At 44.2% G+C, this 21,346-nt stretch overlaps 1 protein-coding gene and 1 non-coding gene across 2 annotated transcripts in view; both read right to left on the reverse strand.

Moving 5' to 3' along the window:
* LIFR (LIF receptor subunit alpha) overlaps nucleotides 1–20,834 on the reverse strand; it is a 70,196-nt gene extending 49,362 nt beyond the window's left edge. The window contains exon 1 of the mRNA XM_031444205.2: nucleotides 20,547–20,834. The gene's annotated coding sequence lies outside the window, so the exon portion shown is untranslated. The remainder of the gene's footprint in view (nucleotides 1–20,546) is intronic.
* Nucleotides 8,831–8,903, reverse strand: TRNAG-CCC (transfer RNA glycine (anticodon CCC)). The gene has a single exon. It is a non-coding gene; the product is annotated as a tRNA-Gly (tRNA).
* Nucleotides 20,835–21,346: the final 512 nt, after the last annotated feature.

Here is a 21,346-nt window from a genome sequence, read left to right on the forward strand (position 1 = left end):
TGTGTGAGAGTGTGTGAGTGAAGTTCTGTTATTCGAGCTGGGATCTGACTGATGAGAAGACTGCCATGACAGTACCAGGGGAGAGAGCAGCAAGAACAGACACACAGACCTGAAGGTAAGGATGGGCCTCCCAGGTTCAAAGGTCAAGAAGAGAGGCTGAGAGGCGGTGGGATGGTCAGGGCACAGAGGGCCTTATGGCCATCAAAAGGATACAGAGTTTAATGGGGTAGAGACGAGAAGCCACTGGAGCATTTTAATCAGGGGAGATCCATGATCCAATCTGCACTTTGGAAGGATTTCTCTAGCTGCTACGTGGAGAAGTCTGCCAGCCAACAAGGCCTCCAAAGGTACTGAAAACTCCTTGTCAGACTTAATAGTGCCTCATTTGTATATTGGAATGGACAACAAAGGATCATAAAACATGCAAGCAAAGCCTAAATCATTAAAGATAAATTCAGGATAAACAAGGTTGCCAAAAGGAAAGAAAAATTAATCCCAGAGGAAATAGGAATAATGTGAGAAAGAGGAAAATCAAACAAATAAACAAACAAACAAACAAACAGAAAACCACCTCTAAACAGTATTCTCCAAGCAGACATGGCACAGCCATAAAAACAAGGGGATGCAATAAAAAATGAATAACCAGAAATAAAGATAGCTCTTACATGATAAATACATTGGTGGATATTAAAATATTTTAGATGACAGATAAAACATTGAGCCATCTTTCAGGATAACCAAAAGACAAAAACGTAAAATGTGAGAAGAGATATGAGAAACAGGGACTTGACGGAGGAAAGGTGATCCAACATCTAAATAACTGGAGGCTAATAAGAGAACTCAAGAAACATTCTTCTGCGACAGCAAGTGGCAAGGATGGCTACTTGGCTACTGTTCAGTACTTTCAAAAACTCAGGAAATGAATCCCAAATGGTGTAAATAATTCTAACCAAAACATACACGAGGCACAAGTACACATTTCAAAAGTGGTCAAGTATTTTGTGGATGAATAACTTCCTGGTCAAACACAGTGTCGCCAAGCTTACTTATTAAAATGAAAATGTATTCATGGAATGTCTAATCGCTAAAGTTACAGAATTACATGGCATGTACAGGAATAACTGAATAAAGGAGACCAAACTTGACCAACCCATGACTAAATCATCACAAACCATATTCACTGACTGGCTAAACATTATCTTGAAATGAGACAGTCCCTCACTCCAAGTGTACAGTTCTTCTAGAAAAGAGGGGTGTGTCCCACCAAGTGGCAGGTGGGGGATGGAGGCGGCCAAGGACGAGCTCTGCACCGGGTTCTGTGGACTTAAGACTCTCATCCTGGCTCCATTACTAATTAGCAGCATGACTGAGCGCAAATCACTTAACTCCTCCGGGCTTCAGCCTCAACCACGGCAGGGCGGAGGCAAGCCCTTCTCAGGGTCCACAGGAGAGCCATCCCCAGGTTACGCTGTAATATTCCATTCCTGTTGGCAGGCACAAGCCAGCAGTCGGCAGCTCACTGGCACAAGGTCAGCAGTGCCATTAACAGCCACCAATCAGGGACACCACCGGGAAGGTCTGTGAGGGTCAGGGTGGAGGTGCCCGGGAACAGAAGAATCAACAGCACTGTCACCGCTGCCAGCTTAGCTGAAAATAGGCAGGGTGATAAAGAGGACTTTCTTGTTATAACATTTACGTACGAAATTTTGAGCAAGCCATTTAGACCATATAATATTATGCTTGTAATAGACCTGGCTTCTCTACCAAGCAAAACTTTCAAATGGACTTATTTAAGGCCAGAATAATACATGAACAGAGCCTTGCAGTGTACTTCAGGAAAACAAGGACATATGAAACTTGTCTCTGCTCCCTTCTGATAGAAACGTTGTCAGAACTTACTTTTTTTTCCCACCAATTCCTTATTCCTTAGAGGAAAGCATATTTTTTATAGAATTTCAGGAGCTAATTTTCAAAATTACAATAGCTGTCCCTAGACACACAGAAGAATGCAAATGTAAATGCCTAGAAGGGCAAAACAGGTAAGAAACGACACAGGCAGGTGCTAACCGGAGCTGTGTCCATGGCAGGGAGAGCCACTTGCTCTGAGGGCAGCCAGCAATGGGCTTGTTTTGCCAGATTTTCTGCTTTTTCAAGACAAGGTAGCAATCTGGGATTTTACATGAAATACTCAAATTTGTAAACATACGCAACTGATTCATATTTTTCCAACATTCTAAAGGCCAAGCAAAACACGCCTTCTGACTGCATTCTGCACAAGGACTACCAGTTTGTATCCTGTGCAATGTAATTGAAGGATTCAAAAATGTCAATGAGCCCTTCTGTTTAGGAAAATCAATCGTGCGGAATCAATTTACAAAATTGCTGAATAGGAAAAAAAAAATCTGTTTTTTGTTTGGTTGTCTGTGTTTCTCTGCAGGTATCCTGACCTCTGTCTCAGGCAGGCAGCCGAGCAGCCTGAGCTGGGCCCATGTGCAGAGCTCCGCCCCAAACCGCAGAGCGCTGGCCCCTCCTGTGACAGCAGGGCATCCACACGGGCACCAGCACCGTCTGCCTTCCCCTGGGCTCTGAGAGTTCTGGCTCCAGTCTCTGAGAGTTTTGGACCTTTCTGCTGAGGACAATTAGAAAAAAGAGGGGAGAAAAGTAAAGCTAAAGGCAGAGAGGCACCAGAAACTGTATTCCTGACATATCTTGTTTAGGGTGTTGTATTCATTTTTTCCCTTTGCGGTGTGGGTAGGGAGGCAGGTGGGCACAGAGGGAACAGGGAACGTGACAGAGAGCATTCTGCCGGCAGGAATCCACCCCAGCCTGGGACGGAGCTGCGGAAACACCTGCTCAGTCAGGAGATGGTGAGTGAAAAAGAGGACCCAAAGCCTCTTTATCTCGAGCCTCTATCTTTGTCACCACAGTGAGATAACTCCCTTGTCATTAACTCACAAAGGAATGAAACACTGGAGGGAGAAAAGCTGCTTAACTACATACAAGACAGCAAAATAAATGCAGAAGCAGGTCGCAGAGTCTACAGGACATGCCAGGATGGCGCCTGAGCCAGGGAGACCGAATGGAAAGCAGCGTCTGTACTGCCGATTCCTGCTCTTCTTAGTCTCCTTTTCTTCACTGCTTTCTGTCAGGGAACATAACAAATCACCTGAAAACCGTGAGCAGCAACCACTTTCCTAATTCTACTCCCCCCCCCCAACCCCCTCCAAGGTCCTAACTTCCTGCAGCACTGCCTCTGCAGGGGGCCTCTCGTACCGGAATCCTGGCGGCTGGGTAGACTCTGTGGTACCAGCAAAGCGCAGTGCGGGGATGTAAGGACAGGAGAGCACCAGTGAAAACCCCAGCCTGGCTGGATGGGGAAGCTCGGTGTGGGAAGGCAGACTGAGACGAGGCTGTGCGGGGAGATGGAAAGGCTTTAAGGGAGCGGGAGCTTGAAGGAAGTGGTGTTTTAAGGAGCTTAATTAAGAGACACTTGCAATAACAGAAAGACATACACAAAATCCACTTTCAACTATAAAAATCTAGTCCTCAAAGAGCTCCCCAAGTAGCCAGCATGAGGAATTTAAAAAGACTTCTTCCACAGAGGAGCACTGAGAACAGAAGATGAGGAGAAACACTTCCAGGGAGCAGGGGTCCACACGGCGCTCAGGAAGGAGAGCAGTGTGGGAACAGCTCCCTGAGCCCAGCAGCCATCCGGCGTCACCCGGGGAAGGTGACAGGGCCATCGCCGGTGGCCGTGGGTGCACATGCAGGAGACACTGGGTGTGCGATCAGTGAACATTCTGGGGGTCCTGGGGCAGGCTGGGGAGGCTGGGCCAGGGGAGAAGGGGATGCAGACTTCTTAGCACTAACAGCTAAAGAGAGCATCTTTCAAAAGCTGAGTGAGAATTATTTTCACACTGGAATTCTATACTCAAACTACTGATTGAGAGAATGACATACATTATATACAGAAACACCAGCTCTCAAAAGATATTCCTTCCTGGCTGCCGTTCTCTGAAGGTTACTAGAAGATAGGATTCAGGGAAAAAGAAGAGGTAGAAAACCAAAAATGACCCATGAAACTGAAGTTTTAACTCAGGAGAGCAGCTCTGTGCCTCCCCCCTGGTCTCACTCACAATCACACTAAGATCTATAGGATTCCCCCAGCAACCGGACCCTGTCAGGACTCTGCACCCAGCACCCCTCCCGCCTGGCTCCCTCCTTCCTGCCAGCCTCTCCTCAGCTCACCTGGGAGGTTTGGGTAGGAGGCAGGACTCCCCGAAGGTGTGCGGCTCCTTCTGCTTGCACGACACCTTCTATCACAGGGGTTGCACAAACCCTGACCTGAGGGCCAGACTGGACCCACCACTGCTTTTGTAAATAAAGTTTCACTTGCACACAACCACGCCCACTTGTTTACACACTGCCCAGGGCTGCCGTCACATTATGGTGTTAGCACTGAACGATTTCCACAGAGACTGCATGCCTGCAGCACCTAAAATACTGGACGACCTGGCCCCTTACACAAAGTCTGCTGACCCTTCTCCCAGCCTGTAATTCCTCCAGCAGACTACAAGCTCCCTGAGAGGAAATGCTGTCTCTCCGTTCACTGTAAGACCCCCAGTGTCCAAGCACAGAACCTGCACTGAGCACACACAAAACTTGAAGCTGGCTGATGGGTGGGTGAGAACCAGCACCTAAGTGAGTACGTGCATGTCTGCGCACTATGCTTTGACTGCCAGGCTTCACACTAGCCCGAGGATGGCCAACACGGGGAACCAGAGCTGTGGTTCCCAAACCCTGTGCCGGCACGCCCCAAGGCACAGAAGCAAACGAACTAGGGTACCACAGTGAACTTTAAATGTTCAGAGGAAACAAACTGACATCTTTGTCACAACCTTTATCTCAAGGCAGTTCGGTTTCAACAGTAGGTCATGTTGCGTTCTTCTCAAGGACGTCATATCTTCGTGAAGTGGGAGGGAAGGGTTGTTAGATGCTGTGATAAAACACAGGTACCACCCAAATCACTGTAGAAATGGAAATGGGGTGGCAGTGCCCAATCTGCTTCCAAGGTCTAAGAAGCTATGCAGCACGCAGTAGGTTCATGTGTGTGGCTTTTAAAGAATAAAATTTTAAACATTATTTCCTTTCAGTTGATATGCATTATTTTCTCAAACTGCTACTAAATTGTCAGGTGATAAATATTTATTGAATTGTTTGGACCTAACTTCTGCATAAAAAGAATTGTTAGGTATTTCCTAAGACCTGGGAGCACTGTTAAAACAATAAAACACTAAGGACAGTTTAAATCAGAAAGTCTGAGAATTAAATTAGAGGTCAGCTCAGCTGCTTGGGGATTCCACAGTCACACTTTAGTCTGCATTCTGCATGCAGGAGAATGATACTGAAATTTAACTTTTGCTGTAAGAAACTAGCTTTTATTTTTCTGCATTTCCTAGGAATTTTTTATACACTTTCATCTAGATTTTTCTCAGGATCCTTACATTCCTCACAGTTGGTTTTGGTCATCTTCATTCCAGTATCTCCCTGTTAATTCGAGAGCCTGTTTGCACCTCAGCACGTCCAAAAGAGTACATTTGAGTACATCACTCTGGTGCTTAAAATCTCTCAAAAGCTCCTGCTGCTCTGACATCGAGTCACTATTCAGCCTGGTACACTGAGCCCCTCCAGTCCGCCTCCACCCCACCCCACAGCGGAGCTAGACCCCTGCAGCTCCCCATCCTCCGCACTCCTGGGGGCCTCGGGCTGCCCCTCAAACTGTCGCTCTGTGGAATAGCCCTTGTGATGTTCTCCACACTCTAACTCTTCCCATCCCTCAGGAGCCCCTGGAGGCTCCACCACAAAGAGGGACACCTGTCCACTCATCTCTCATCTCGGCTGGGCAGAGGGGTGACTGCAGCAGCCTTCAATAAATGGTAATGAATGTCCATTAGACAAATGAACCTGTTTTTTCCTTCTATCACAAAGGTGAGACACTCAACTACTGTAGTAAACAAACAACATGAAGAACATTCCTTCTTCTACAAAACCATGCCAAGAGATCCTTAACATGCAAGAAAGCATGATAAAAACTCACCTTCAAAAAGAACCAGAACACCTCCATCCTCCAGGCCACGCTTCCCCACACTCACTACCATCAAGGCTTACCTTTTCTTCTTTTTTAAATTTTAATCTCTTCCAGTTGTTAGTCATAAATCTCATTTCCATGCTCATGTAATCAAAATAACATTTCATATGTTTATTGGTAGCTTTATTTATAAACTGCTTATTCTATCTTTTGCCTGGTTTTCTAATTAGGCATTAATCTGCTCCTTACCACTCAATTAGAAAGAAATATAGTATGCCAATTAACTCTGTTACATACATTGCAAATATATTCCCCAGTTTGCTTTCTGACCTTCCATTGAGGTTTTTGTTTGACTTCTATTAAGTTGGATGTCTCAATTTTGTCCTTTATAGTTTTTGACTGTAAACTTCTTTCTCATGCCAAGATTATAAAACTGTCATGTATATTGTTTTCAAGGACAGTTAAGGCTTTTAACATTTTAAGCTTTAATCCATATGAAGTTAATTTTGGTGAACAGTATGAGTCAGGGACCCAGCTTTCCCCTTCCCCAACCAAAGGTTACCACTCGTCCAAATCCTGTTAATTAAATAATCCATTCCTTCCTCCACTGACTTGAGATACCTCGGGATCTCATTCCTTCTCAACCTCCTTGGTGGACCTCCTCCAATCCACTGCTCCTTCACCCCACACTCCCTCCCTGAACAGCATCATCTATTCTTGTGGCTTTAACCATCACTCAAAACTAATGCCTTCCTAATCTGTACATCCAGAACTGGCCTCTTCCCAGCCACAGACTAACCATCTCCTGAGCAATTTCTCGCTTATCTGCACAGTTCCACTCAAATGAGTTCCTTCAGGAATGACAAAATATTTTGATGCTACATATCCCACTTAGATATTCCACAGATCCCTCAAAAACTCCACATGTGCAAAATTAAACTCCCTTTCCCTTCCAATCCTGTGCCTTGGGCCCCAGTCCCCACTCCTGGCACCAGTCTCTCCTGGGTCACACGGAACTCCTGTCTTTCTGCCCCCTTCCACCTACTCATCAGTTCTACCTCCAAAACATACCTTGACTCTTCCCCTAGCATCGACCCCACTTCCATTCCCACTGCTCTGGAAGGCCCACCAGCATCTCTGGCATAGGTCACTTAAATCACTCATTCATCCCACAGCCTCCAGCAGGGACTCCTACAATCCATCTTCCACGATGACTTGTTTGGCTCTGAACATCATCTCCATCTGATTCTTATCATTCATTCAAACTCTGGGCCAAACATCTGGAGGCTGTCACACCAACTGCTCAGACTATAGGTCCAAACTCAAATTCAAACTCGATTCTACAATCTGCCTCTCCTCTCTGCCTACTCCTGTGCTGGGGCATCTCTGCCTCTTGGCTCTCTCGCAGCCCATCACATTCAGATACTGGCGTTCTCTTAATGTTCCCTCTGCACTGTGTTGAGGTCCCACTTTGGGCATTTATATCACACCAAGTATTATGAAGACTATCCCTTCCCTTCCTCCCACTCTCTTTTCCCATTAATTAGAAGCTCCCTAAAAGCAGAAATTTGTCTTTACAACACTCTTGCATCTAAGAGGGCTTTATATGCACTGCATGTTCAAGATCTATTTTTAGTGACTTGAACAAACCCACCCAAAAGGGCATCTTTGGTAAGGACTTAAAATAGTTTGGTGACACCCAATTATTTATTTTATATTCTGAAGAGAAAGTTGAATGGTATGCTTTTGAATGCACCTCTTCACTATTGGAAAACTTATGAATAAAAAGACAATATTGGTTCAAATCCTGGAAGCTTTTATTTTTAATACATGGAGTAAAACTATCCTTAAAGCCCTTTCTAAATTTAAGAGGGAAAAAAGAATAATAATGTAACAATTTTGAGTAGTTGAAATGCTGGTTTTAGCTAAGCCTCCCATAACACAGAATTCATAAATATTACTTTTCAGATATCATGCATTATTTACGCATTGTTTACTACAGGCAAGGCATCGTTTTCCGTTCTTTAAATGCAATATTGGATTTAATCGGATTGGATTTAATCCCCATAACAACCCTATGAAGTCAACCCTATCATTATTCTCCCCCTTTTTATAACAAGGAAAATGTGGCACTGAGAAGTTTTTGACACTTGCTTAAGGTTACACAGCTAGTCAGGGTCAGAACTTGGATTTAAATACAGATCTGACTACAAATCTCATCTCGAGACCCTTACACTAAACTGAAAAATGTGCAGTGAAAACTCATGGAACTGGAGTCAGGAGTGGGGGACTCCAGTCCCCACTGCACCACTGACTAGGTGGCAGGGGTGTGACCTCGGACAAATCCCCTAACCTCTCTAAAATCACACAGGTTCGACCCAGGGCTTACTTTCCCCACTTTAAATGTCATAAGTTGTTTTCTTCTTAGGACACTTAACTGGCCACCTCCGTGAAGCAGGGGGCCTAGAATGTGCACAGGAACGCTGCTCTCCCCGGCCAGCCCAGTGGAGCGCCGTTCCTGGAGGAAATACCGCCCGCCCTGCCAAGCTCTTCCAAGCGTCACATCAGACAAAGGCCAGGCAGTCTGCGTCAGGGAGCAAGACAGCAAACTGCTACCGCCTTACAGTCCTCCCAACTCTACGCACACTTTCAATTGGTTAGCTCTTTTTAAAAAAAAAAAAAATTGGGGTGGGGTAATTAGGTTCACTTATTTATTTATCTACTTACTTATTTATTTTCAAGTGGAAGTTCTGGGGATTGAACCCAGGACCTCGTGCATGGGAAGCGCGTGCTCTACCACTGAGCTATACCCTCCCCCACCACTGGTTAGCTCTTGACTCGGCAGATGCAAGCTCAGACACACTGAGGGCCAGGCAGAGGAAGTGAGTGATGCTGGCCCCAGGAAACGCAGTAAGGAGGGGAGGACCCCGGGGGGCAGCCCCAGCTAGCTCCTTACCTCTTTACCTCCATGCAGGTAACGTACATGCGTCCTGTGTAGTCACAGACCTTCAAGGTTTTCAAAAGGCCAGAAGTGCAGGGCCTTTTTTTTCTTTAATGTGAAATCTCCTTATTTTTAAATGCTAGCAACTAATTCCCATCTTTTAAAAAACACTTTGTAGGCCAAACAAAATACATTTTCAAGCCAAATACAGTTCTTAGGGCGCCAGTTAACAACCTGTTTCAAAATGTATCAGAATGAAAAAATTCTTGCCTTGTTTTTGAAATAATCTTAAAATATAAACCGTTTGAGGACTTATATTTCAGGGCACAGATATTGACCAAAATGTGCCTGAATATTTTCTTAACATTCTTTGGGGTTGAACTCTGAAAGCTCTCCTCTCCGAAAGAATTCAGATGGTTTTCTTTTTTCTTTATCATATTATTTAATCCTAGATCTCAAAATCCCGAGCATTATTTTAGAATACAAATGCTTCTCAAAAAGACAAACAAAAGAACTGAAATAAAATCTCTAGCTTCTGACCAGGGTTACAACTTCCAAGTATGTGGAAGCACAGCATTTACCTAACGTGTACTTGAGTCTTCTACATAAGGTGGAAAAGAGAATGAGAAATACCTCAGAATATGAAATAATTGGCATTTGTCAAAACTATCTCGGAAAGGGGCATTCTATCAAGACAGCAAGTTCTACAGACCAGAGACATGTGAGCTTGACATTGATCCTGGACAAGACTACAGAATGCATCAGAAAAGGGGCCCTAATCCGATGTATCACAGCCCCACCTCACCTCTTGCTTGACGAGGTCACTGAACTGGGAAAGCCAGGGGCAGAAACAGACAGGAAGTGTCTGGATTTGAACAAGACCTTTCCTAACACCTCAAAGATGTTCATGAGTTGTGTGAAAAAGGGTGAAGGGGGCTCTTTCGCCACGTGGTCAACCCTACTCAGAGGGTGCCAACTAACGGATGACATCAACCTGGATGAAGATTATGGACAGATGTGACAGAGTTCTGTTTTTCTAAACATTTTCATTAATGAACTGGAGGAAGAAGCAGGAATCACATTCGTCAGATTTATGGATCCTCCTCCAAAAAAAAATTAGGCAAAAATAGTAAATATATTGGATGCATAATGAGGATTCTGATAAATTAGTCTAATAAACTAATCCAATAAGATAAATTTAGCATTGATAATTTCTGGGTCCCAAATAAAACGGTGATGGTGATGACAATAATGCACAGAAAATGAACAAATACAGTTTGGGGGAGACACAGTTTAACAGCAACATGTGGGCAAAGCACAAAAAACTGGTTAGTGAAATGTACCAATAATGGAACATAACTGCCAAAATAATACGAAGGGGGACAATGCTTCTGTCTCCTCATTTTATCACAACGTCTAAAATCCCGTTCTCCCATAGTGTTAAAATTGAGGGATTCATTTCTTGTCTAAAAAATTAATAAGTAGATAATCCAACATTAAGGTATTATTAATATGAAACATAAAGCTATTATTGTCCAAATTATTGTAAATTCTTGCTTCAATATCAATCTTACTCTAAGTATTCTTATCCCTTCTCTTCATAGGTGCAACCTACTCCCTATTTCTTCCCAGCTTTTCAGAGGTATAACTGACAAATAAAATTGTATATATTTGAAGTACACAACATGATCATTTGCTATAGGCATAGGTGCATCGTGGGATGATCGCCACAATCAAGTTAATAGCATGTCCATCACCTCACAGGTGTCTTCTTTTTCGTGTGTGGTAAAAATGCTTAAGATCCACACTCACAGCAAATCTCCAGTCTATAATGCAGTGTCATTAACTACAGATCCCAGAACTTACAGTTGAAAGCCTGCGCCCTCTGACCAACATCTTCAGCTCAAGCGGCCGCTCTGTCACTGCCACTTCACCTGCTTCCTGGTTTATGACACCGCCCACACTCAGGGACCCCTCAAACTTTTAGCAACTAAAGGGTAAGGCACCAACAGATCTGTGTTTGAGAGCTTTAAACATCCTGAACACTTTCTCATCACTTCAGTTTAATCAGAAGCTTTAGGAAAAGGGCAGGACGGACTGAGCATGAGAAGCAGTCACTACTTCTGCACGTGTCACTGCCTCAACATTACCAGGAAAAGCAGGACTGGGCCTGGCTGGGGCCTGGCTGGGGCTTCGTCCCTCGGCTGCACTACTGCCAGGTTGCTCACTGGTCTCTGGATCCCAAGCCTCCATGACACAACCTGGAGCCACTCTTCTGAAACGTCCGTTTCACATGCCTGGAATTCTCCGTGGCTCTCTCTGGCCTACCGGAAAAGGGGACAGCTTCTAGTGCGGTGTGAGGCTCTCCACGGTCTCATGCCACCCAACTGCAGTTCCGCCTGCCTTCACCCTCTGCCCCACACCAGCCCGGCGCTCGAGTCCCAACAAACATGCCAGGCTCAGCTGTCCTCTGTGTCCCTGCATACACTGTACCCTCTACCCAGAATGTCCCCCCAACTCCACTCCTCCTTGTCCATTTGTCAAACACAAGCTCAGTTCACACTGCTCCAGATCCAACCTTCCTCAGTGTCTTTCCTTAGTGGTGCCCAAACTTGAGACAAATTCCAGTTGCCATGCATCTAGATGATCACTGCCTTGTAGAAGAATTAAGAAGAAAGTAAAATATTTCTTATTGTTTCTATCAAATATAAAAGACAAAAGGCAGATCAGATCCACTCTGCAATGGACATGACCTCCACTGCCCCTGTAAGCATTTGAGTGTTGGATCCCAGCAATGTAGCTCATGGAATGCATGAGTACAGCAAACACAATTCTGACTATTTGTAAGTGAGTGAAAAGTTCCAAAACAGAATCATCTGTCATTTATTGAAGCTGTCATCTGAGAAAGAGTAAGTTGGCTAAGCGCTACGTGCAGCCAATAGCCTAATGTCTGCAGAGCAACATGAGCTTGGTGGCTCTCTCTGTATACACTCAGTACATCTCAGGAGAGAGAGAGTATTTCTTCATGAAAAGTGGTTCTTCCCTCTCCTCCACACCCCAGCTCAAAAAACAAAGGTAACTGCTAGTTTCAGTGGAGGCCCAAGTGGGCCATGGAAAGCAATGGTGTAGACAGAAAAAATGTAAGAGAAAGAAAGGATAAAATGTTGGCTTTGCTAGTGGCTCCAACCTGTAACATGACCTCTACATGCATTCTACACAGGAACAAGAAAAAATGATTTATAAAACCAGCTTTTTTTATTAGGCTGTCTAAGGGAAATAAAATGCAAGATTAGTGTTTGTCATGAAGGTTCCAAGACATCTTTCATGACTACTGAGGGCCTATTTTATATCAAAATATTTACAGCTCTTGCCAGCTTTAAAAAGAAAAAAAGCTGTCCCTATAAAAGGAACAAATTACAAAATAAATGCATTTTTATATACCATCAAATGGAATCATTATTTTAAACCTCATGCTTTATCACCCTCATCCTCAGTGAGACCATGTGCTGGAATTTCTCACATGGGCTATCCATGAATTCCACCCATCATAAATTTATTAGCAGAAATCCATCTCAATAATTTTATACAAGATAGTCTCAAAAAGGCATGTCCTTCACAGAAGATGTATAGTGCAATTTTAAGACTATTAGCCTAGGACACTCTCACACGTGTATAACACAAGTCATCACTAAATCATCAGTGGATGTCAAGGTGAAATGACCTCACTTGCTCTTCACGGACTTGATAGAAAAGACAGGAGGCAATGCTTGTGTTCGCTGAAAAGACACGTCACAATACAGTTTCTTTTAAAATTGCAGGAGAAAAAATTAAAAAATAAAATTGCAGGAGAGGATTGTTGATTTGACTGTCAACTGTGGTAACATGTTTATTGAGTGTGTGTGCCTCCTGGCCCTGAGCTGTTCTGGTCACTTCCCCTGCCATTCAAGTGGTTGGGGATGTGTCTGTCCCAGGCACTGCTATACATCTGACTCCTACCCACTGCCTGGAAAAAAAAGAGAGGCCCTTAAGAGTTGCTGAATAATGACTCACAATTCACTTTAACAACTTCATAAAAGGAAAGAAGATCAGACCCTGATCTTCAAGAACTTCTCATACAGGACGATTGAAGATGACAACAGAAGGGAAAAAAAAAAATGCCTTTAATTCAAAACCAAGTCTCTTGGCAATGGAAAGCATTTTAATTTTAAAGTAAATAAAAAATCAACAAAATGTTTCCCAGTGACCAGAAGCATTGAAATATTTTGTCAAAATGTCCTAAATCCTTTTCACAACAGTTTGATACAAGCTACTATGCTTCGAAATTCTGTATTAATAGGAATATTGGCCTTACTCATAACAGAATAGTGAGGGCAAGGTAACATTTATCTACCACTTACTCACAACCTGCGGACACAGTGACCTGGGTATTACCATTCCCACTCTACGGATGAGAAATCAGACACAGAACTTTCCCAAGGGGATCTGCTCTCATGCCCTCTACTGCACAACATGCTTTAGATGTTGGAAATCCAGGAAAATAAAAATAGTAGTCACCTGTGCTTTGAACACACAGAGATAATCTCACCTAATATTTGGTCTACAGTCTTCCTGGCATTTTCCTACATCCTAGGTAGAAAATTGCTAACTCGCTCTTTCCCTCTCTCTCTCTCTCTCTCCAAAAACAAACAAAAAAACCTTAGATCAACTTACACATACTGTTCTGCAAACTGCTTTTTCAATTTGCTGTTTACAAATGTTGAGTATTTTTCCACATCAATCAATACCGTCAATGAAGAAAGAAAGGGTTTTCCATTACATGTATACACCACAATTTATGTAATCAATCTCCCTATTACTAAGCATTTAAGTTGTTTCTAGTTTATAACTATCATAAACAAAGCTACAAAAATCACTTTGGCAAATTAGAGGTTGGGTTTTTTGGTGTACTTTCTGTGGAGGTCACCAGAATCTGGAGATGAATTTTTTCCAAACTTCGGAGAGCACCCCCGCCAGATTTTGAGACACCCCACCAAGCAGACTTCCCACCAGGTTAAGAATCAGTGTGCGGGGAGAAAGCTTCTGACAGGAACACGGTGCCCACATGCATTGTGTAGGCGAGAACCACTGCTATAGGTCCATCTCTGTACACATGCTTTATTTTTTTCCCCTTAGTTTAAATTCCTAGTGGTGGAAATGCCTGACTAAGGGACATGGCACATTTTTGAGGCTTTCGATGAGTAATACAAAATTGCCCTCCTGGAAAGTTGTAACAATTGAAACACCCACCAGCAGCATTTGAAAGTGACAATTCCCCAAACCTAATAGCTAGATTGTTTTTAAACAATCAAATCCCTATATGGCCCTAAGTTTTAAAAACAGTGAAACTATTGATAAAAATACATCTAGGAAAATAGCAAACAATTCAGACAACAAATACTAGATTTTAAAGTAGGCATGTTTTCAAATGCAAAATATAAAACTTGAATGACATCAGATCCCAGCAGGCCGAACAGAATGATTTATTAGAAAATCCAGTGAAACCGGGCTCTGAAAGGTGTCAAGCCAGTAAGTAAAACTCCACATCTTCACTTGCCCATCTGGCTAATATCAGACTAACAGTCTGGGCTTTAACAGCAATATGCTCTGTTGTTTAACAGGAAACTCATGAAATTGGACATTCTTTCAAATTTTATTATTACCATCTAATAGCTAATGTGGCAATCAAATTCTCAAAAATTGTCTTATGGATTCATTTATTTAACAAATATCAGTCGACTGTGGGCTGGGCACTGTTCTATGCTGGAGACACAGCAGTGAATCCCACATATTTCCTGCTGTTCCAGAGGGGAGCTCAGAACCCTGTAGTTAGGAATCAGCAAATCATGGTTACAATACACCAGTCTGGAACTACTGGATTCTTGGGCACATTAGAACACTTCTGGGGTTTGGTTTCTTTACCAGTAAACTTAAAAAGTTGACCAGATGACTTGAGGTCCCTTCTGGCTCTCAACTTCTGTATCTTCTTTGGTTTTGCTTGAATGCTAAAGCTCCCTTACTTCTAAGTGCTTTGCATTTTAGTTCTATATAGTTCTTTCATGAAATCAGAACCAGCCTCTCCCTCAAAAAACTCAATTTTATTTCTCCAGTAAACCTTTGGTGATCCAGGTAACTGCAAGGAATAACAGAGGATAAGGTGCCAGTTCGATGAAGACTGATACTCCCAACTTCAACTGTTTCTTTGAAGAGGATCCTAAAATGTTGCCTCGTTCACTTTTGTACTACAGTATAAATACTAGGGCATAAACCGTGAAACAGCACGTCACTGGTATGGTGGCAGGTCTCCAAGCCTGTGGCTGGGAATGGCTGGCACCCAGCTTTAAGGTGGTGCACTGGTGCCCTCAGGGGCTGCAGCACTGAAGTTGCAGTGGGGGAGTCTCACCTCTCTCCAGCTTACCCTCACCCCCAATTCAAGAGGCACATCCTGTCTATAGACAGTCCACAACTCACTGCTCCATTAGCACTTCTAATATTAGTCATGGGAAGCATTATTTCTGCCACCACTTGTTACTTTCCACCACATGTTCCTGCCACCACCATTTCAGCTGTCCTCTATTCCAGGGTCTCCTTGAAGAAGCAGCTAGAGGAAGGCAAGGGGTCTCAGTATCCCAAGTCACCCTCTAGGGAAGAGCCACACACTTTCTGGAAGTAACAGCACCTTCTTGTGGTCTTCTAGGACACTGCCACATAATAACAGATACATAGTCTCAACTATGGGCACATACAATGATTCCAAGCTTGTATCTGCCCCACAAACCAAAAGAATGGGTAAGAGCCAAGATTTTCTCACCTCTCTGCAAAAGCACAAGAAAAATTCACCTACCAGAAGTTTTTCCACAACTTTCAATATAAAAGCATAAAATGATACTCAATAAAACACAACCTTTGCTCACACGAGCAGCAGCACCAGCAGCCAGGACTGGTAAGAATGTATGTGCTGTAAATTGTAGACAATGGAAGACAAATGAGGAACTCCTGAATTTCTACAGTTCACACAGGAAATGTAAAGGCAGCAGTAAAAGTGCTTTAACAAGCACCTAAGCCTCTAAATGTATCACTGGCATATAAAATAGATGTTTACGCACTTTTGCAATTTGTCTGAAGAGCTTTCACTGCAAGGACAGTGGCAAAAGACGTAAGGCAATGACCTGACTTAAGATTTAGGACTGACAGAATCCATCCTTTACACAGTGTGTGCACAGTGCTTATGAGAGAATGTTGGAAGATAAAATTACCTTTTGTGGGAACAACTTATTGGGTTCAGGTATTGACCAATTAGAACAGGAAATTAAAAAATCAAAAACTCTCATTCTGCAAGGTCACAAAACTCCTGATGTTGAACAGGGGCTCAAAAGGCACAGCTAAGAAAAAAAGACAACCGATTCAAATTAAGCATCTATAACAAGTGCTGGGCACAAAACGCATTTCCCAAGCTTTCAATTAATATAAAGGAACATATATTTAGAATGACCAACAGATTAGAAGCTGGGGAGAGGAAATACCACATTTCCTGATATTCCCTAAAATAGATCAGGCACACATTCCTCCTGTGAGAATAAAAGTACCTGCACAAAGCCCGTATCTTTTATGTCTTGCCATCTGCCCCCTCCCCTGCAAATTTAAACATTCACTGTACAAAAGAAGGCACCTCTAAAACTTTTACACTTAAGCAAGTGGCTAATTCACTGAAATCAAGATGAAACTTCTGACTAAATTACTCAGACGTCACTATGATGTTCTGTAGAATTAGGCATGTTTTTAAGGCTTAGTACTTTAATTTCAGGGAATGAAAATCAAGTGCAACTGATTTAGAGCAATAAATTTGAGAGGATCTGTTAATAGTAGAACAGATTTGGTAACATCAGGGCCAGAGCCAAGAGGAACACTCAAATAAAAGGCTCCCGAATCTAGGTATTTTGACCAAAATCAGGCAAGATTATTTCTGAAACTCTCTAATTATTCACTAATGCAATAAAATATTCACAGCGCATTCTGACCAAGACTGTTCCTGGAGCTGGGGGAGCAATCTTCATTGACAAGCAGATTGGAGCCTGCCCTCCTGGAGCTTCCAGCAGGTGGAACTCCACTATCCAGAGTCTCTTTTTCACTTCTGGAAAGACTCCTGGATGTATACAAATACCCAGGGCACCAATCCCAGCACCTGCTCTCTCCTGCCAGCCACTTTTTCCATTTCCCCATCATCATGAACTCCAACCACACAGGCAAGCCCTCTGTTCCTCTGAACGTGTAAGACTCAGTCTCACCGCAGGGCCTTTGCACTTGCTGCCCCTGTTGCCTGAGCCACCATTCCTCTAGCTCTCCAAAAACACACTCAACTCAAATCTCTCCACCTCAAAGAGGCTGCTAGGGCCAGTCTAAAACAGCAGCCCCAACCCTGCCCCTCTTTACCAGAGCAACCCTATTTTATTATTCCCCCAGCACCTATCACTCTCTGACAGTATCTCCTCTCCTGTCTCTCTGCTTTTGTCCACCTCCCTCACTAAGATGTGGACTCATTAAAGCTGAGGCTGTCTGTTTGGTGTACTGCTATATTCTCAGTCCACAGAAAGTTGCCTGGAATGTAACAGATGATCAGTAAGTATTTATTTACGAAAAGCAAATATAGGCAATATTAGCAGTATTATACCACAATGACAAGTACTCAATAATGAAGGAAAAAGAAAAGACCTTGAATGCTAAAAGGTTTGACTGGTCAGTTTAAAAAAGAAAAGATCATTATAGCTTCTTAAACTAGTCTTAAAAACACTCTCAAAAATAAGCATAATGGAAATATAAAGCTCAACACTGGCTAATTCTCAAGTTTTATAATGCATTTCCCTCAATTGCTAGCTAGCATTAGTCTTACTTCTATAATTTACTCTGTTTTAAAAGAACTCTACGAGACCTCAATTTTTAATTTAAAAAAAGGGCCAAGTATTTTCTAAAACCATATTCCCCTTAAGAGTAATAACCTTCTCATAAACTATACAATTTACAACTATATTACAGCAACATTAAAATATGAGACACCAGTGATGAGCTACAGAAGGCAGGGATATCAGTGCCTAATGGCAAATAAGTTTTTATGAAACACTAACTGCCTTTATCTTCAACTTAATCAAAGGTACAAGATGTTTCTCACATACAGAATATTTAAACTCTTAATTTTTCTTATAGATTATTCTTAAAATTTTTTATCTGTTCTTTTACTTTTTTGTTGAAACAAAGAACTAATTTGTGAATCAAGGACTATGACCTTAGTAACTGGCCTTGAGGTCTCATGCTTCACCACGAAGACACCAAAGATCCTTATGGACTGCTTTGAAATTATACAAAGGAAATGGTGTATGTTGGTGAGAAGGGGCACTTATTTCCTGGAACATAAAGCAAAGAAGTAAGTTACTACTGCCTTTGGACCTTTGGGAATAATTGAAATCTACTTAGAAACCTCAAAAACGAATGTTTTATAGCAAAATATTAGAAAGAACCTACACATGCCTCAACAAAGGAGAAGTTAAATAAATTATGGTTCGTCCTTAATGGAGTTCTCAGCAGCCGTTAGAGAATGAGACAGCTTTTAGGTACTGATACAGAGACTGCCAAGATTTAGGACTCTGCGGGGAGGGGGGGGGAGGGCGGGGAGCTAGTGCAGAACAGAGTATACAATGTGTCCTCGTTTGTGGAAAGACAAATAAAAAGAACACATACAAAATGTTTATCCTAGCATAGGCTTTATCAGGAAAGATAGACATAAGGAGCTAGTAACCCTGGGTCCTGGGAGAACAGGGTGCTGTGAGGCACTGGGGGGGGGGGGGGCGCAAGAACGAGCAGGGAGAGGTATGCTTCCAGTCTACAGTTTTTTTTATATCTACTGAATCTTCTATAGTGTGCACAGTATGCACTGCCTGTCCCACAAATTAACATGATAAAATTTAACATTAGAACTTATACTATTGTCAACATTCAAGGATGTTTATTTATTCAAGGATGACCATCAAGAAGCAAAAGCTTTCAAAAGTCACAAAAGTTCATCCCCTTCGACAGCAACAGGGCAGTTCCAGATCCTTATTTCCCACAAAAGAATCCAAGTCTCCACTCATTAGAGAGGCGCGCTTGTGATCTTACCTATTACAAAGCAAGTAAGTCCTAATTCAATACTTGGAAGGGAAATTCAAATCGAGCTTGTAACTAACTAATGAAGCCTCCAAATCAACACAGTCTCCCCTTGGCTATGAAACAGAAAGTCAAGGTAAGAAACAAGCAAGAGGACAGTGCTTTTAAAAACACATGCTATACCTAGGTTTCCTTTCCTCTGCCAAGGCTAAGACAAGGAACCCTCTGATATTAGTGAAATGTGATTTCAGGTCTGTGACAAAGTCATCATTTAAGGGAAGGGGCAAGCATCTTTTGCACTAAACAAACGCTCTGAGTTTTCTTTTTGAGAGGAGGGGAATGCTTTAAATTGAATTTAGGAATCATTTTTGGATCCCTGACTAAATGATTCTACTAAGTCACATTAATTTTACTCCAAGCAAAAAAAAACTTTTAAATTAAAGACAAATCCGAAACTGAAAACGAACAAATCAGAAAGCAAACTTTAAACTGAAACCTTTCTGTTGAAAACTACATCTTAAAAGAACGTATTACAAAGGGCAAAAAAAATCATTTCCATACAAATGCCATTCAATAATAGTTCATACGTTATATCAATATTTGACTGCATTAAACACACCCATACAAAAAGGAACACAGAGAAATCCAACTGCAAATAAAACACCTCATAAATTTTTGGTAGCCGAAGGTGGAGACCAGAATCACATTATTCAAGCTCAGACATAAATTCACAACATCTGAAGCGCAGTTTTCTGTCGGTCAGAACTCAGGATTCCAGCTTTGTCCTTTTAAACAACACATTAAAAGTGGCATCTTTTATCAAGCCTAACTTTGATCGCCAAGTCTTTTAACTCTAGATTTAAAATCAGTATAGCACCTTGACATACAAGCACATAGAAAGACAGGTAAATCAAATACACCATGAATACAGAAGGGCCAGAGAACTAGTTTAAAGAAGAGTTGAGGCACGGGGTCACGAAATCACTCGGTTGATTACACCTCGTAATGAAAATAAAAATTAAAGCTCCTTCTTATCTCCCAGGTAGACTGGCCTGAGAACTTACTGCCCGACGTGGGGCAGAAGTTCGCGGCCGTGGAATCTGCGCCCTCCGGGAGCTGAAGGCGGCCCGAGGGGGCACCGACAGCGGCACGACCTGGCGCGCCCCACCCCCCGCCCCCCGTCCTTCCTCTGGGGCGCTCCCCGACCCCGGGACCCGAGCCGGCCGGAGCGCTGCCCCCCGCCCCTCGCCGGCTGCCGGGCGCTCGCGGCGACGCGCCCACGGGACCGGGCTCCAGGCTCCGCAGCGCCCACTGCCCGCGCCGCGCCCACCCGCCCCCGCCACTCACGGGCCGCTCCCGCGCCGCTATGTGGCCATCCCCGGCCGTCAGCTCGGCCGCCTCGGCCGCCGCCCGGGGGCTGCCCGGAGTCCGCAGTCGCCCGGGCGCTGGAGGCGCGGACGAGGGGGGCCGGGCACAACCCGCCGCCTCCGCCGCCGCCGTCTCCCCTCCTCGGTCCCAGCGCTGGGCTGCTCCAGGCGACCACGGGCGAAGGGCGGCCCGCTGCCCTCCGCGAGCCTCGGGAGCCGCCGCCGCCAGAGCCGCGCGGAGGCAACAGTAACAGCCACGGCCACTGGCGAGACGCTCCAGCCGGGACTGCGGCGCGCGGGGGCGGTGCCTGCACGCCGCTCGGCGGGGGGCGCTGCGATCCCGGCCCCGCCCCCGGCCCCGCCCCGCCGCCCGCGCCCCGCGCGCCCCCGCCGGAAGCTGCCCGCGCGTCCCTGCGTTGCCCCCAAGCCCGGCCGCGCGCGTCCGGCGCTCGCCGCGGGGCCGCCCCGGGGAGTCGGAGAAGGGCGGGCGCGCGCAGGGCCCGAGCGCCGAGGGTGGTGCTTCTGCGGAGAGTCCTGTCGCCGGGCCAATCTCGGAAGGTCATGGAAGAGTCGGGGAGAGAAGCGGCCCAGCCGGTGCAAATACTCACGGAAGGCTGGCCTAGCGCGCGGCGGCCTTGCGCGACGGAGAGCGGCTCCTAAAACGCTTTCGATGCTCATTGCAAACACTGCATAGAGGAGAGGGCAACGTGGGGCCGTGTTTAAGCTTCCTCTGTAAATACAGAGGAAAACCAACCTTTGCGGTTGGATGGGGGATAAGGG

The sequence above is a fragment of the Camelus dromedarius genome, chromosome 3 (assembly GCF_036321535.1).
Source record: "Camelus dromedarius isolate mCamDro1 chromosome 3, mCamDro1.pat, whole genome shotgun sequence".
NCBI classification, from domain to species: domain Eukaryota; kingdom Metazoa; phylum Chordata; class Mammalia; order Artiodactyla; family Camelidae; genus Camelus; species Camelus dromedarius.